General features: G+C 35.3%; 1 protein-coding gene across 4 annotated transcripts in view; it reads left to right on the forward strand.

Annotated features, from left to right (window-relative positions):
- Positions 1-12,513: 12,513 nt before the first annotated feature.
- Positions 12,514-17,281, forward strand: part of LOC115236715 (calcium-transporting ATPase sarcoplasmic/endoplasmic reticulum type) — a 40,658-nt gene continuing 35,890 nt past the window's right edge. For 3 of the 4 annotated variants that reach the window (XR_003884233.1, XM_029809339.1, XM_029809340.1), the window contains exon 1: positions 12,514-12,813. The gene's annotated coding sequence lies outside the window, so the exon portion shown is untranslated. Of the gene's footprint in view, positions 12,814-16,267; positions 16,474-17,281 lie in introns of those variants that run through there. The other variant, XR_003884235.1, reaches the window with a different exon arrangement.

Below are 17,281 nucleotides of genomic sequence, written 5' to 3' on the forward strand. Positions count from 1 at the left end.
TATATATATATACATTTAGGCGAATGATAATTTTTAAACTTATAAAATAAGAATCGCAACGCAAACAACCGTGTCTAGCAGATGTACACACATAGCGCATATTTGAAGTTGAAGATGTTCCCTTCTCTCAAGAGACATTTATAATTTTCAATTTATCGAAAACATCCATCATGCAAAAATATGATTGCATATCATCGCGAAATATATCATATGCGATTTGTAAAATTTATTTTGTCGCTATTACAATCTTTCTACATGTCTTTATACACCATTGATCAATTCAACGTCAAATACGCCGTCTTTTACAAAATGTTTCAAGTTTTTTTTTTAATAAGAAATATAAATGAGAAAAAGATTATTTCAATGTCGAGTTATTATTAAATAAATCAGTAATTTAGTATTTTTTAAATCCTGAGGAGGGGGATATAAAAATCATTATTCTATTATTATTAATATCTATTCTATTATCATTATTCTATTGAATGCAGATATAACTTCGTTATTATTGTGATTTTAAGTAGTACACTTTCGCGAAATTTTGATCCACTTGATCTTCCGAATATTTATAATGTTAAGAAATAATGCAAAAGATAAGAGCGCTAAGGAAGAATTGGCTGCAAATTCAAGGATCGGGCATTCGAAATGAAAAACGATGAATCAGGAATATCTTACATAAAATGATTTGTCTTAATATGTAACGTGCGGAACGAAGACGAGTCATCAATTCGAAGTGGGACAAAGCCACGAGTATTAATGGAATTTCCTTGAAAATTGGCTGTCGCCCGACAATGTCGGATCTGCCGAAAGCAACGCGTGTCTGTTTCCACTTCGAGTTTACCCTCTCCCTCCACATCCCTTATCCCTGTTTATCTCATGCATACCCGTATCCTTTATCTTCGTCGCACGCTTCTCTTGTTCTTTTCGCTTCTCTCTTTCTCTCGTGCCTCGCGACCGAGCTCGTTCGCCGCCCGTAAAATCGTATCTCGTGACTGCCAGAAATATGCTCTGCGAACCCACCTATCTGTTCGCCTTCACCTATCGGTCCGGTGCCGTTCCCAGGACGACGGAGGAATCGCCCAGCACCGTAGAGACGATTGAAAATACTCCGTCGCAGGCTTCTCTCGGCGGGTTTCGAAATCCTCGCCGATGCGGCATCGCGCCGCCTGGCATGCCTTTAGCACCTGTCGCACCGTTCGCGAACGACGATAGTAGAAATAGCCGTTGTGCACAGACCGCAGAAGTGGAGGAGCGCGAGTAAACGTAGGCGCTCTTCACCACTTGTCGTTAACAAACGAAGAAAAAAAATTGGAGTTTGAATTATATTCTTTAATCTATTTTTTAGACACTTAGGAAATAAAAATAAAAAAAAAAAATATCTGTATTAAAAAATATTAGCTGTGTCCACATCAGTTATAATTCTTGACGGACTTATATATTTACTTGTATTGAAGTTTACATATATTGACCTTATTCACATATTAGTCTATTTTATATATGCGATATATATTTTTTATATTTTATTTTTAGTGAAAATATATATTTATGAGATAGAAAATAGTTATAATCGATTAAAAAACACGCAATTAAGAAGAAAATAATTGCCACAATAAATAACGTGGCAACGAACTGTTGGAATAAAAATGAGTAATATATATTGAATAATATTGATATATTGAACGTGATTTTTTCCCGCGCTCTGCATTGTTATATAAAAATTTACAAAAATTACAATAGCCAAAATAACAAAATAAATTAAAACTGATTCCTTATACTTTTTATATATAAAAGCCATCTATTTATATATTCTCATCGCCGCGTCAGTTTATCTTAGAGAGGGATATATTATATAATCCGTGGATTCGATGAGACGTCTGTTAGATTACATCTGCTGTCCCTCATTTCGATGTGTTTGGAAAACTAAACAGACGCAACAGCGAGAACTTGTGTGATGATGAAAAGAAATAAGATGAATTCTGTACTAGCCAGACACACCGGGAATCCTCGTGGATAGTCCCAACGGTTTCTTGTTCACAAGTTTTCTACGACTATTTCGGTCCATAAGCTGAAAGGCGGAAATAGCCTAGCCTAGCCCCTGGCCTAGAGCGTAGGCTTGACCGGCCGTAATAGCGGCTTTCTCAAGGATCCTTCGGGACGTCACGTTCTTTTCGTATAGATTAGCGAACATAGCATTAGAAGAAATTATTTTCTCTCTCGTGTCCGAAAGAGATTGAAATGGTATTTTTCGAAGACGGTATTTAAAAAAAAAAAAATTGATGCTAGAATAGTTGAAGAAATATGCAGATGAAAAGGGAGAAAGAGAAAGAACGGCAATAATACTGATACACAATATATACATACTTTCATAAACATATGTAGATTGCATGAATAAGATCAAGATAGAGAATTGGTTGAGAAATACATCCAATAATTTTGGCACTTTTATTTCTTACATACAACAGAAGGATCAATATTTTTTATAGCATTCTACGTAAATTAACTTATCTGAAATTTAATTTGTTATAAAAATATTGCAAATTGCAAAAAATAGCTTATTTTAAAACTAAAAATATTTTTTTTTTATTTTAACATAAATCGTCAAAAAACTATGAATTGATTATCTCAGTTATTAAAAAGGGCAATTTATCAAGGAATATATAACTGAAGGATGAGACGATATTTATTTTAATCATATGAAGAAGTCAGAGTTGACTCTCATATTTTTATCACCCTTAGCGAGCGTGTAATCGACAACAGCCCTTGCCCTCGTATTAGACCTCAAAATGTTCTTCCTATCATTGCGTAATAGTGCATCTTTTGCATGCTCTTAAGAGGATGAGCCTACTTTGCCCTTTCCCAGAGCTTAAGATATCTTCTGTAAAGACGTATCTTTACTGAGCCAATGAAGCACGACAATACATACATGACGATAAATACACTCTCCATAGATACTATATTTATTATTATATAATTATTATCTGATTAGCATATCAAGAAGTGTAGTCTCGTAAAAATGTATCTTTTTAAGAGAAAAAAATAATGGCCAATTATTTAATAGCGATTTCTAGCACACACTTATGCGGGGGGAGGAAGGAGGGAATAAGATGGATAGATAAAAATAAAATAAAAATATACATATTTTAAGAAAAACTTTGCTATAATAAAGAAATAAAGAAATTTTGAAAAATAATGGAATCTATGAATCTGTCAGTATCTCTGCCTACATTTTTAAAGACATTTCTAATGTCTTGAAGAGACATTGGTTCCGTATCCTTATGGCTTCCTTTCTATCCGAGCGATCTGTCACAACTTTATCACGGATCTCCGATGTGATCTTGCGTTGTTCGTTATCGGGATCGCGAGCCCGATAACTCGCCTCGGCATGATCGCGCATATTCACGCGAGATCAGCGCCAAGTCCGGCCCCGCGCGCGCGGACGCGTATCCTTGCGACTATTTTCGCGTTACGCGTTTCGACATGATAGATGAGACTTTTCTGCGTTTCATCGACGTCGCGCGTCGAGGCGCGCGGGATCTGCCAAAGATTCCCCGGCACGGCGATGGAGAACGACGAATAATTTAGGATCACCTGTCGCGCGAGCGCAGTCGTCGAATCTTTCATGGAAAATCGCACGCATATTTGCAAATTATTCTTTAGGTCCTGTTAAAACGTTAAATCCCTTTATTCGTCTAAAGATATACAGTTTTTTCTATCGGTATTATTTTAGTCATGGCAAAAAAATTATGTATTATTTTTATATTTTCTACAATATTAATTATTAAAATTTTAATTGATTTCTTTTTCTACACACATATTTTATCTTTCTTGAATATAATATTCACAATCAGTATATCTTATATTCAAATCATCTCCTCATAAATTTATTCTTAAAAAAAAATAGAGCTCGAAAAATATTTTTAAATTCTAATGGGACTTTGAGTATTGATAAAAATTTATTTGCGACTTTTTTTTAGAATTTAAAATATTTTTACGGGGTGGAGAGTTATTTATTCCAAAACAGAGAATGATTATAAATCTATGTTTGACATTAGCAATAAATAAATTAATTATACGATTCCCGTCTGTCATGAAAATTCAGAGAAGTGCATCCGCTCGCGACGTCTTGCATCATGCAGCAGCCGCGATATTCATCGAGCCGTAACGTTGCCTTCATCAAAATGGACAGAGACCGATTTTAAAGTACGATAGAATTCCTGGGGATGTCAGCACGCACAACTTAAGCGCAACCTTCGTTCACCTACTATTTTTGTCCTCCTCAAACAGTTCTTAGTGACACGTTTAAGCATTAAAGTATGCGCCTAGAAATTTTAATATTAAAAAATAATATCAGATTCTTTTTAATTTTTTAGATTAAACAAAAATATATTATCTTAAAGTAAATTTAATATTAAGTAAATATGTCGTGTTTTGTAAGAAGAGAGCATGATTTGCGTAAAGTGGAAGAGTATTTATAGGCACATGCAGACTCGGAATTGTATAATCCACTTTAAATAATCATTATATTCATACTGTCATATATATCATCATACTGGTGCAATTGCATTGAACCTACAATACTGGTCAAGTGCATCGACACTACAATGACATGGTAAAGATTGAACATAGTTGTCTCGTAGAGGTCGAATGAAAATTGTTATCATTCTCATATGGAATAGAACTTGTGTCTGTCATTGCTAATATTCGCATCGATGATGATTTCAGTTGATACCAAGACGTAACTCAATCGAAAAAATTGATCATCAAAGTCTTTATTTTCGCTATAAATTTGATCAATTTCGCGCGATGGAAAAGAAATTTCAACATTTTAATAATTATTAAATAAATCAATCTTTAAAATACTTTATATAAATTTTCGATCATCAAATATAAAATAATAAAATTTTTTCATTTTTATTTTTTAATTGATAGAAGCATATGGAGTCACTTTGTCCGCGTGTACGCTAAAAGAGATCGGCGCGAACAAATCCCGAGTTTAATAAATCAAGTCGCGATAGAGAAGACTTAATACCGCGACGTGTAGCACGACGGGACGGCGTGACCTGACCTACCCCAAAATTAGCGTGGAACTCGCTCCGATTCGAGCGATTCAACACGGCAATCGTGTCATCGGATAATCGCCAATGTCGGAGGGTGTTATACCATATCCGATGCATGATGCATACGATGCAGGGAGCGACGAGGATGTGCAGATAGGATAGATCGGTGGCGACCACGTTAGATGTTAGGACTATATTTGGGACGTTGAGCTACTGCTACCTTTACTGGCCCAGTTGGCCGTTGATTGGACCCCCGGACCCCTACACCCCTCCGCCCACTCTGTGACCGATCGTTTATTTTTAGTTAGGTCGCTAGCCGTGCGCGTCGGTCCACCTAAGACCGACCGTGCATCGTAAATTGCTGCACAGGCTGCGAGCGGACGGATAGCTACGCGGACGTAGCTAACCAGCCGTGTTTATAATTAGCTCAATGTTACTCGTTCAAGATTTTACATAAGTAGGACCGATCCGAGTTAACCCTGAAAGCGACGCTGTACACCGGACACATACGATCTCCCTCTTTGAGATCGATCGGGAATCGATCCGCGTCACCGTTTGATGCGGCAAAAGAAGTGACGGCTAAAAGTTATAGATAGGTGAAAAGTTGCAGATTAAATAAACGAAAGAGTATAAAGAATAATTGAATATTAATTTGCATTAAGGAGTTTTTTCTTCAACGATATCTTAGATATCATCAGATATGTATCATAAAGGAAACAGAAAATGCAGAAAGCTCTCGCGAAAAGACAAATAAGACAAATTAATTATAATTTTGTTTCACGATCGGTTATTGTTAGGGTTTTATTGCTACCGTCAAAATTTAAAGTATAATCAATACGACTTTTAATCTTTATGAACGATCAGCACAAGAGAGAGATTAATTGCTATTAAATACAATTAATTATTTCGGATAAGTAGCTTGCGCGTTTCCTCGTCGTTGATTCATCCCATACATACAAGAAATCATCGATGTCGTGTACACGATGACTGATCACATCATTGTCGGCGTCTACATCGCGCTGGGCGAGCGTTCTTAATGCGGGCCTGTCGTTTAGTATAAGTCTTGCAAGCTTGACAGACACGCTTGACCATGGGGACTTCCTCCCGGAAGGAATGTCACGTACGTCGCGAGAGGCAAAGACCCGTGATGAATCACATATAAATAAGCCAGTACTTCGAACCGACGTCCGTCAATTTTGTTTGTCGTGCATTAAAATGCTCTTAACTTGCACTAAAATGCTTTTAAGTTTAAATAAATAAACGGATCCTATATTAAGAAGATATATTCATAGATTTGCGCGTATTTTTGAAGAATTTTTAAATAAAATATGCAGTTTACATTTTTTATTCATGTCAGAAATGAAAGATACCTGGCGTCAACTTAGATAATTTTCAAAAATTTTCAAAATTTTTTTTCTTCATATTGCCAAAAAAACATTTTTACAAAATGAAAAATAATTTAAAGTACAACAGTTAAACAGTCAACCGTTTAACCGTTGACAGTTTAATATCTCATCACAGCCTTGTCGGATATTACCGTTGGTTGTTCTACGTCAATTCGAGAGGCGCGTGCAAATTATAGAGATACAAAGAGAGAGAAACAAAGGTCATACATAAAATATATCAAGCTAATTGCGTATCTTTCCTCTATTACAAATTATTTGGCAAATTTAAATCGATTTAAATTTTTGGCAAACAATTTTATAAGTGATTAGCAAATATATTTTGTTCGTCGATATTGAATTTTCATAAAAATTATGTTAACAAAAGACTTTGCACAGAAGGCGGAATACAATAGCTTTGAAATACCTTATTCATTACGGAAGTCTGTCTTCCGAATGTTGACGTAGCGCCATTGAATATGTGGGCGAACGGAAGAGTATTAATGCGTAGCTTGGTAGTAGCTTATTGTTGGTAGTAGGAGCAATCACCCCTCATACGAAAGGCTCGGTTTTGATTGCTAGTCTAGTCCCCCCCGCGCCTCTTTTCTCTCGCTCTCTCATACACGTACGATGATAAACAAATTTATGGAACGATAGTGTACCCGCAATATGAGTATACAAGACAGCGCTGGCAAGGATACAAAATCATAAATGCTACAAAGTGAGATCATAGAAGAATGAACAAAACGGACTTTGCTTAAATTGAGCTTGAAATATTCTCGGGAGTGTAAATTCACTTTATTTTATTAAAATCGCTTCAAATAATTTTTGAGCACTAATTAACATCTTAATTTTGTTAAATAAAATAAAGAGAGTGAGAGAGATAAATACATAAATATAATAATTTAATAATAAACATAAGCTTTTTTAAGCTGAAAATTTTTGCTGTTAGATATGTAACATTAGGTTGTTAATTTTTATTAAATTTAAAACAATGTTTGAACTCTCTTTTTCAGAATATATTATGTCTCGTTATATTATTTCAAAATTAATCTAAGATTAAGTAGATTTATGTGCGCTATAGATTTTTTAATTTTTATATGACCGAAAAATCTTGGACAGAGCCGGTGCTATCCTTCTACAAGCGGTAGAGTTGTGACGATAATTTCCGGATGCTGATAATATCGTCAGACGTTGAAAGCGCCTTCAACAGCAACAGAACCTTTCTGTTCTGCGAGATAGAAGAGAGAGGTGTGTGAACAACTCTTTGATAAAATCCTATAAGTTTTGACAAATGCGTCCTGTTGACGATGATTTAAAATTGTCTTGGCGATCTCTCTTTGAAAACACCCAACGAAGTATAAAGCTATGCGTGTCGTTTAGTGTCATGCCTTCATTCTGTCACTTAAGGAGATCAAGTTGCAACGATCTTTCTATGATTACATATGATTAGAATTGCGTGAATATTATAGTACGAAAATATAATTGATTATTTTACATAGTATTACACAAAATATATTTAATTAAATTTATCAAAATAGCTAATCATTTTTTTTATGTTTATTTATTTACGCCAATAAAGTAATATTGTTAGTTATATTCTCTGAAAATCGAACTATTAAAAATAAAACGTCGCCAAAAATTAATTATTAAGGTAAAATTAACTTATTGAAAAGAAAGAGGTATATTCTCTTATATGTATAAGTACATTCTGTGTATATTTTTCTCCTTCTATAGTAGGTCTATTTTAATTATAAGATCTAATAAACATATTTTTATTTTCGGCGAAGAACCATTAAAATGATTCAATACTTTCGATTTTTGTCTAAAGATTAAGAAGTCAATTCAATGTGATATAAAACACGAGTGGAATTTATGAATGAAATAATCGAGTCGCAATTATATTGATGCTTATATTAAATTAAAAGAAATATATAATCTCGAGATGAGTGTAACCGTTTCATCGGTCCGTTAGTATTTGAATTCTTTTTAGGATACGTTATGATCGATGGCCTGTTTCGTTTGACAGGTGGCTTCATCATGGCTGTTTAACAGTTCATTTATAAAAATCGTTATAAATAAATACTGATCTCTCTCTCTCTCTCTCTCTCTCTGTGTCCTGTAATGTTTTCCAGTTCTATACTTAGATCGGCTCCTCTAAAATTCGCGTTAGTGGCGACTAAAGCTCGGCGAAACACGTGTTCGGTCTGATAAACTATTAAATAGAGTTTTCAACCGTATTGTCGCTATAAAAACGACATGATTTTTTAGATCATCAAAGGCACAATATAATTAGCAGCAATATTTGTGCGCTTTACAAACGATCACTATTTTTCTGTGCTTTTCCCGTATGTATACAAGATGTGATATACAAGAAATTAAAAAAAAAGTTGAAATCGATATTAATTTTTTTGTGCGCTACATTATATAAAAAATAAATTATTTAAAATATTGAAATTTATTAAATACTCTTGATATTTTCCGATTGTTTCATTTTGTCTTTTTTTCTACAGAAGAACGTTTTACATGTGTTAAATATAATTATATTGAAACTTTGAATTATATTGCTTAATAGAATAAGAATAATGAAATTCGCGATTCATTCTACATTCGCCGAGATATTGCCTTTCCCAGAATAACTCCGTTCAAACTACACTTCTATGTAACTTCTTCCGGGTTGATGAATCTACCAAGCAGATGAGACCCAAGACATGAAGAAACATTTCTGGCCTAATGATGCTCCAAAACACCGCTATATCGCGGACCAGGTTTTACGTAAGACTTTGAGTTTCGGCTAAGAATAACGCCACGCTTTGAACCGCTGGTCAGAGTAAGCGACGAAGTAACAACGTCTATTTTCGTTTGCTATAATGAGAGAATGCTGATAGCGTGGATGTTTCATGGGGACGGCCGTCTAACTCCGACAGTTAGGCCTTTCGACAGGCCGAGATGGACACGGTGGTCGTGTTGCAAAATTCAAGGACTGTCTGTCAGATTATGGCGCGTATGCCTGTATTCGATATGCCATGAACATATATTTATTTAATCTCGATAGGTGCTTGCACAAATCTCAGAATGCATTAAGAGCCGAAAAGAGTATATTTCTTATTCAGGGCAATCCGGCTCTGTAATTTACAATGAAAATACATTTCGTCTAGACGCGATGCAACATTATGAAACTTAATATTGGGAAAAATAAAATAGTTTAATGAAATTTGAATAATTTAATATTTGAAATGACAAAATATAGAAGCTTCTTCTAAGTTTTACTAATAAGATATTATTCACTATAACATTATCAGTAAAGAAAAAATCGTACGTAGTTGTCAAAAACTAAAAAAGTTTTACAAGAAGATTATTGTGACAACTAATCAAAATGAATTACAAATATTTATCTTTGCTATAATTTATAATTGCAAAATAGATCGGGAAATAATGCAAATCTATATGACGAGATATAATATACTCCGATTATGTATGCGTATCAATATTGAGAAAACAGACTTGCCCGTGCAAGTATTTTCAGAACACTGTTACTGAATCGTAATCGTTAACATTGCACGGCCATTGATGTATTTAAAATAAACGTATTCAAGGCACTAACTTTTGCGATAAAACGTATATGGTACCGACATGTTTATTCAGATTGCTCGTTGCTTCATCTTTGAAGTATATTGCGACGAAGAGATCTTCTTGGAAAGCACCCGCGCCTTTATGACACACTTTTTCGCACTTATGTTTCGAACAGTCTATTCTCATCTTCTTATTTCACAAGAAAAATTTCAAAAAATTCGCGCATGTCAATCTATTATTGATCACGAAAGTCTCTCACACAACGAAACAATCAGAAATCTTATGTATTATTCTATTACATTTATCATTAATTGTTTAAAATTAAATGTAGCAAAATATATCAAACATTATCATAGAAAATTTCGTATTCTACTATATTTGCTTATAGATTTTCAATAATTTTATAAAAATTGTAATTGGCAAATCTCGAAAATTAGAATATAATTCTTCCTCTCGCAGGATCGGATAAATAGATTAAGGCTGTATATTTCAATATATATATTTTAACCGAGATCGAAAGCCGAGCAATTTTGTAAAACAAGCACTGCTGCTATTAAAGAGTAAAACTGGGACATCCTATATAGTACTTTAATTTGTCATGTTACATTGCACCTCGAGCAGCAGGAAGTCTGCGATCTCGATGTGGCGTATGCGAGATAATGGAACGAGGACTTGGTAAATTCGAGGAGATGATATCTCACGGATGAGCACTTGTATAAAATGTATTTAGGATTCGAGAAACAGGTCGTTGACCTGACTCTTTCTCCCGCGCATTCTCTTTTCGCGTCTCTCAAGATGCGCTTATACTTGGAACGTCGCACGATTTTGTTGCCATCGGGGCGCGATATGACAGCTCTCTCTGCTAATGGATTCGCGCATAGCAAGTACGTTATCTCGACGAAAAATCGCAAAACACGTAATTCCGGTAATCAATCTTGTAACACGTGAAAAATATGTTTTGCAAATCTAATTTTCAATTATTTTCCCAAAATTAAGTAATTTTAAAAATTGAGGGAAAGACATCTTCTCCCTTTCTCGCGTGTTGTTTGTATGACGAAATTAAAAATAAGATGACATTCTCTCAACGTACAAATATAACAATAATGTAAACTATATAAAGAATGATCGAGAAAAGATAAAAGTATAAAAATTGTGTGTTGAGAGAAAGGAATGCTTATCTCTTTATTGGAAATAAAAAGTTTAAAAAAATATTGATTAAAAGGAATAAATAAGAGGGAGCTTTTCAGAAACACATACGATAGGAGAAGGAATCAAAGTTTTCGCTGAAAAACCTTGATCGCGTTAATATGAGACGGCCGAAGAACAAATCTCTCAGCAGATGACTCGCGATGAATTGTCCTCGAAGTACCTGATATCGCATTTGGATATCCGCCAGTCGACTATTTTTGTTCTTGAAGAAAACGTACGTCTTGTATAATTCTAATAAGAATAATGCCGCGTGAACATGGTCGAAGTTACGTATTTATAGCTGAATCTGAACTCGATCATCATCATGATTTAATTCTTAAAAGAAACTCGATTATTTTGACAATTTTTGTTCCGATATATTTTATCTTAATGAATTTTTCTAGCGTTATTAAAAGGCTCTAAACCTCTATATATTTCTATAATTTCTATATATTGTTAATAGTCTTATTAATCTCGTAATTGTTTCTATATATTGATAGGTCGAAGCACAATGCTTTTAAAGATTATTTCGAGTTACACGATATTTCTTTATTGATCGTTATTAACTACTCATTAGAAAATAATTAACGGATTTTCCGAAACAATACCCATTATCCTAAAATGAAAATATAAAACAATAAATAACAATTATCATCTTTTGAATTTGAAATTGATTGAGAATGCATATATTCCTCTAATTGTACAAGTAAAAAAAAGATCACACAAACCCCCTAGAAAAGAAGATTTTTCTGTCAGCACCACCATTTCCATCCTTCTCTCCCCAGTTACTTATCTACCATCGCGTTTATCTAATCATTCATTTACTTATTCTATTTGGATGCCTTGATATTCTGAGAAAAAAAAAACATTTCACCCTTGTTATCCTAAAAAAAAAAAAAAAATATTCCACGACTCATCGTTCCTGATCCATCTTTTCATTTATTAGTTGTATTGTCTCAAAACCAGTCTATATTATATATGAACCTCGCGAAAAATCATTTCAGGATTATGGTTTTCTCCTCCAGGGTGTCCTAAAACTATTTTTCTGTACAAATCAACCCCCGCCGTGCTCTCGATAATTGAAACACAGGATTTTCATGCGGCGCTTGGATCGAGCGGCTGCTGGATGTCGTCTCTCCTTCTCTTATTATTCTCGCCGTTTCTCGGCTCTTCGGATTCGAAGGTTAAACACGAAAAAACGACATTTGCAGCAACCGCCGGGACCACTGGCTTCCGGCCAGAGATAGGTTTTTCTTTGTTCGTCGTCTCACCACCAGGTAGCGACGTCTACGGACTATTTAAACGAATTTCGCAGCCCCTCGGTGCTCGTTTTGTCAGCAGCGCAGACGTTGCCCCCTTTTGAATGTTTGTTTGTTTCGCTTCCCTCTTTTCCCGTCGCGTACACGACTCTCCTACACATCGTAGAAGGGCCCAGTCGAGAGCGGCACGTCGACGAACGACGATGCGCATCGAGGAATAGTGGATCGAAAGAGAAGAAGAAAGAAAAAGAAAGAGAGAGAGAGAGAGAGCAGTGTGTAAGGTTTAACGGGGGTGGTCCACACCCCCCCGCAACACGTCCAAGTGAAAAAGTTGAAGACTTGAAGACAGAAGCACTGGTAAGTCCACTTGCCGCGCAACCGTGGGATGCAGTTGCATAGTGTTCTTCGTGTGACCGCGCGCAGTGACGAATCCTCCGTCTCCGGAGTGGAGAACGCGAGGAGAAAAATCGCAAGTGTAGTGACGGAAAAGTCAAGAAGGATTAACCCGTGAAGGATTACTATATCATTATTGTGTTTTCTTTAATTCATTGTGAATGTATAATCGATTCACCGTCAAAGGATCGAGTTGCGTTGAAGAATGTAGCTCTACAGTGAAATTCGGCTCGCAAATCGATTGCAAAATTTCGCTCGTTCATATTGGGATATATTCGAAAATTCAGAAATTCAGAAACTCGGTAGTGATTGTTAATAGAAAGTCCCTCTTGTCAGTTTAGAGTATATAATGGCTTTTAATTACTTTTGAATAGTTTGTCACAGACAGGAAGTGTCTCTAGAGATATTAGCTCGCTGTATAGTGAATCCCGGGTCGTCTATTTGTAGAATGTCACATGCTTTCTTTGCCATGCAGAATTCAGAAATTCTGAAATTGTGCGCGCGTGTGAATAGAGTAACACTTCTGTCGCTTCAAAATGTTCACTTTCTCTTTAATGGCTTTATTAATATTATTAAATGACACGCTAAAGGATTTGTTTCCGAAGCGAATTCCACGTTTCTTCTAGGAAAATATGAGAATTTCAATGAACGTATAAAAATATCCAATTGTTGAGAACAAAGAACGATCCGATAATTACGAACGATTTTTCTATTTTTGAAGTAAATGCATCTAATTTTATTTTATATAAGAAATTAAGCTATAAAATATTGATAGAGAATTTCAACGGATAACTTATAAATAATATCGCATCCGTTGTTATTTAAAGAAACACTATCAAAAAATCTAGCGATTATATATTTACAGGAACAACATTAAATTTTATTTTAAATGAATAGGAGAAACCATTATTAACTATAATTAATAATAAAAGAACTAAACACAAACGATGTATATGAAGCACCAGTTCTGTTGTATTAATATATACGTTGTTTCGATGTATTGTGATAAAGATACGCGGTTACATAATAAGCGATTGCGAAGCAAAACACACCGATCAAAAGTGTGTTGTTCCGTGGAAAATAAAATATTTTGACGCGCCGTAAAACACTTGGAGATTTCGTGCGTATAATAAGCTCGCGGTAACGCATCGAAAAAGCTGATAAAAACACGGCGAAATCACCGAATGTCCCCGATCGTGCGCAAAATCTTGTAAAACTTCGTTAAATTATAACACTCGTCGCGCGTATTACGCGACCTATAATAACTAGAGCCAAGAATTCATTTTAGTTTTTGTAGGTCACCGCTGCGTTGGCGCGCGTGTAAAACAATTTTCGCGGACCGAGAAATTACCTCGACTCGACGTCACATAATTTGTGCAATCCAAAACTATAATTAAACACCGTTATAAAACACCACCCGTAGTATATTATGCGACGAAGGGGACGACTTTTAATGAAAATTAATCTACGCATGTTAATAAAAGATAACGCGCAGTTGCGAGAAAAAATACACGATATCATTAGGCTCGTTACGCATTCAAATTTGATAAACTAATAACGTTTTAATTCCACAGCAGAATTAACTTTAAATTTTTGATGGAATTGTACGGACAGATATCTTCTCTTCTTTCTCACATTTTTCGTACCTCGAATAATTTTTGCTTGTCATACGACGGTATTTTTAAAAATTTCAAAGGCATTTTGTTATCTTTGGCGATGGGCAGAAATATGTGATGGATGATTTCATATCGTACGAAGGAACGTGCTAATGCGTGCACTGTCCGCAACGAGCGGAAATTGAAACACGCGTTTATACACGCCAACATTAGCATATGGCATCACGTCACAATAGCATAACATAGAGACATCGCCAATATTAGAGAAGATTATCTCTCGATTTATGAAAAGATCAAGTCAATATATGCAATAAATTTCTTTGTGAAACAGTTGCTGTCTTTCGATTCGAAGAGCAATTACGTCAAACGGAATTGAATTTACATTTGGATAAATTTGTAGCAAATTCACAAATGCAATGCATTAAAGCTGCTAAAATATAATAGCAGTTTCTTAGCTAATTACATTAGCGCGTAATACACACACAATCAATGTGGATAAATAGAAAAATTAATTATTCAGAGAAATATAAAATTGATTTAACATTAATAGTTTTTAAAACATTAAGAAATTAATACGTCATGATTTTAATACATTTCGAAAGATTTATCTCATCCTGAACATTCATGTGTATTTAACCGTGGTCGAAAATGATAATTTACTAACATGAGCGAATCATTTGGCATGGCCGGGATAGTTGTATACGCGATTTTATACATGAGAGAGTTGATTTTTCTCGAGAATGGACGATCCAACGGAGCGGGATTACCTCATATCTATGTGAAACATTCGTCATATACAAACGCAACCTCTACTTGTTTGCCAACAAACGCGCTACGTTTCTTATCCTTATGGCCCGGCCAACGTGTTGCATCTCATCTTCAAATAGATTCCACTAATCCCCACGTCGGTGCACTCATACAGTTCATGACTACAGATCTGCTTCTCTCTCACAGCTGCACTTTTCGAATCTTATGTGCTTAAAATGGAACAAATGTACGCTCATGTTTTATTAGAGGATGTAGCTTGAGAGCGCCTGCATATTACAAAAGAGAGGTCTTCCTTAAATAAATATAATTTACTTAATATTTAAATTTCTCGATTAGTAAAATATCTTTCTTGTATTGTCTCCTTGATGCTGCAAAATGTCTCATCAATCTTAAAAACATTTTAATTATTTAAATAGTACATGCATGTTAAGGATTTAATTTTGTACTGCGATTATTTATTTACATCATACAAGAATTTTTTATTAATCTCTATAACTTAGTAATTGAATAATTCAATGTAAAATAATAATTTAAAAGACGTTTGATATTTTTTATTGAAGTTTAAAGCATCCATAAATACGCGAGGAAGCTCTTCCTATAATTTACGCAACACAGCGTGTTTGTTGGCAATTATACAATACTTCATATAACGTAATCTGAACAAGAAAAGATCCTTTTGAAGAGATTCGAAAAGGTTCGATTTCTAATCGATGAGATCACAAAATGGTGTAAAATAAATATTTCATAATATTAATTAAAGAATTTGCTGATGAAAATACAGAAGAGAGCAAGTTCGGCAATTTTCCAGAACGATCTAAATTCCACAATCACGAAAATTAAAAAACCACCCCCTCAGATCGTACTCGACAGGACGCGCGGTGGCGGCGGGCGATGCGCGGAGAGGAAGGAGGCGATGCCGGAGATCGGGAGAGCGAACTGATCTTTGCCAAAATAATTAGGAAGTCGTCGTCGAAGATGTGCTAAAAACGTCCGCTCGAGCGCGCGCGCGCGATTTGGCCGGCTAGTCGCGTCCCGGGCGCTCGAGCGAGCTGGTCGTCCGGACAGAGTCCTCGGGAGAGCAGTCCTCAGCGGAGTACCGTGGTACCGCAGTACCACGCGACCGGTCGCCGAGTCCGTACCTTTATATTTGTCGCGGTGTGTCTGTCCTTCAAGGACCAAACTGATGTGAGCGATTGCCGCTCCGTCGAAAGGGATAATCATCCGCGCCAGCTTCGAGAGGGTTAGTCTTGCCATTCGCGATTTCTCAATCCTCAATCGCGCGCGAAGCAAGAGGGGAGGGAGAAGGGTCGGCAAAATCTTTATAGGTTTGTCGCAAATGTTAGTGACAGGACACTAGTCGTAATAAAAGCTAGTAAATACACGAATTTTCGTTAAAATTACGATTGATTACATTTATGATGGACGGAAAATAGCTTCGTGGAAAATCAATGTAATCACGATAAAATATATTTTGAAGTATAGGTCTTTTTTATTATTATATTAAGAATTAAATAAGCAAATATAGTATATTTTGATTGGTAAAAAAATGTCACGAAAAACTGTTTAAAATTTAGATTGTACAAATTTTGCGGTTGAGGATTGAGTGTTTTTCGTTTCGATGAAATTGCTTTAGATTTGTAGTCTTGAATGTGAATATACAAGAGATCCTATAGAAGTCGTATGTGACATGTGTAATTAACCGCTTGTCAGTATTTTAGCAGAAACTGCCTCGCTCTGAGCGCATTTTGCCTCGACTTTTCCAGCTATCGCGGGGAGTTGACGTCCGTTGCTTAAAAAGCGTATCGTGGGAATTAAATACGACGTGTTTAATTAATCTTAAACTTGTCAGCGCATTTTGGCGGGCTATCCGTTCTCAACGTGTCATTTTGAATTTAAAAAGTAGCATGGATAATTAACTTGTGTCTAATGAATAAACGAGATAATATGAAAATAATATCTATACCATATTAATTATTTCTCATTCTTTTATATAGTCGGATTTTTAGTTCTTATTCCGATTACGATTGTGTGTGTATTTACGATTTTCC

Source organism: Formica exsecta, unplaced genomic scaffold (assembly GCF_003651465.1).
Source record: "Formica exsecta isolate Colony F162 unplaced genomic scaffold, ASM365146v1 scaffold26, whole genome shotgun sequence".
Taxonomy (NCBI): domain Eukaryota; kingdom Metazoa; phylum Arthropoda; class Insecta; order Hymenoptera; family Formicidae; genus Formica; species Formica exsecta.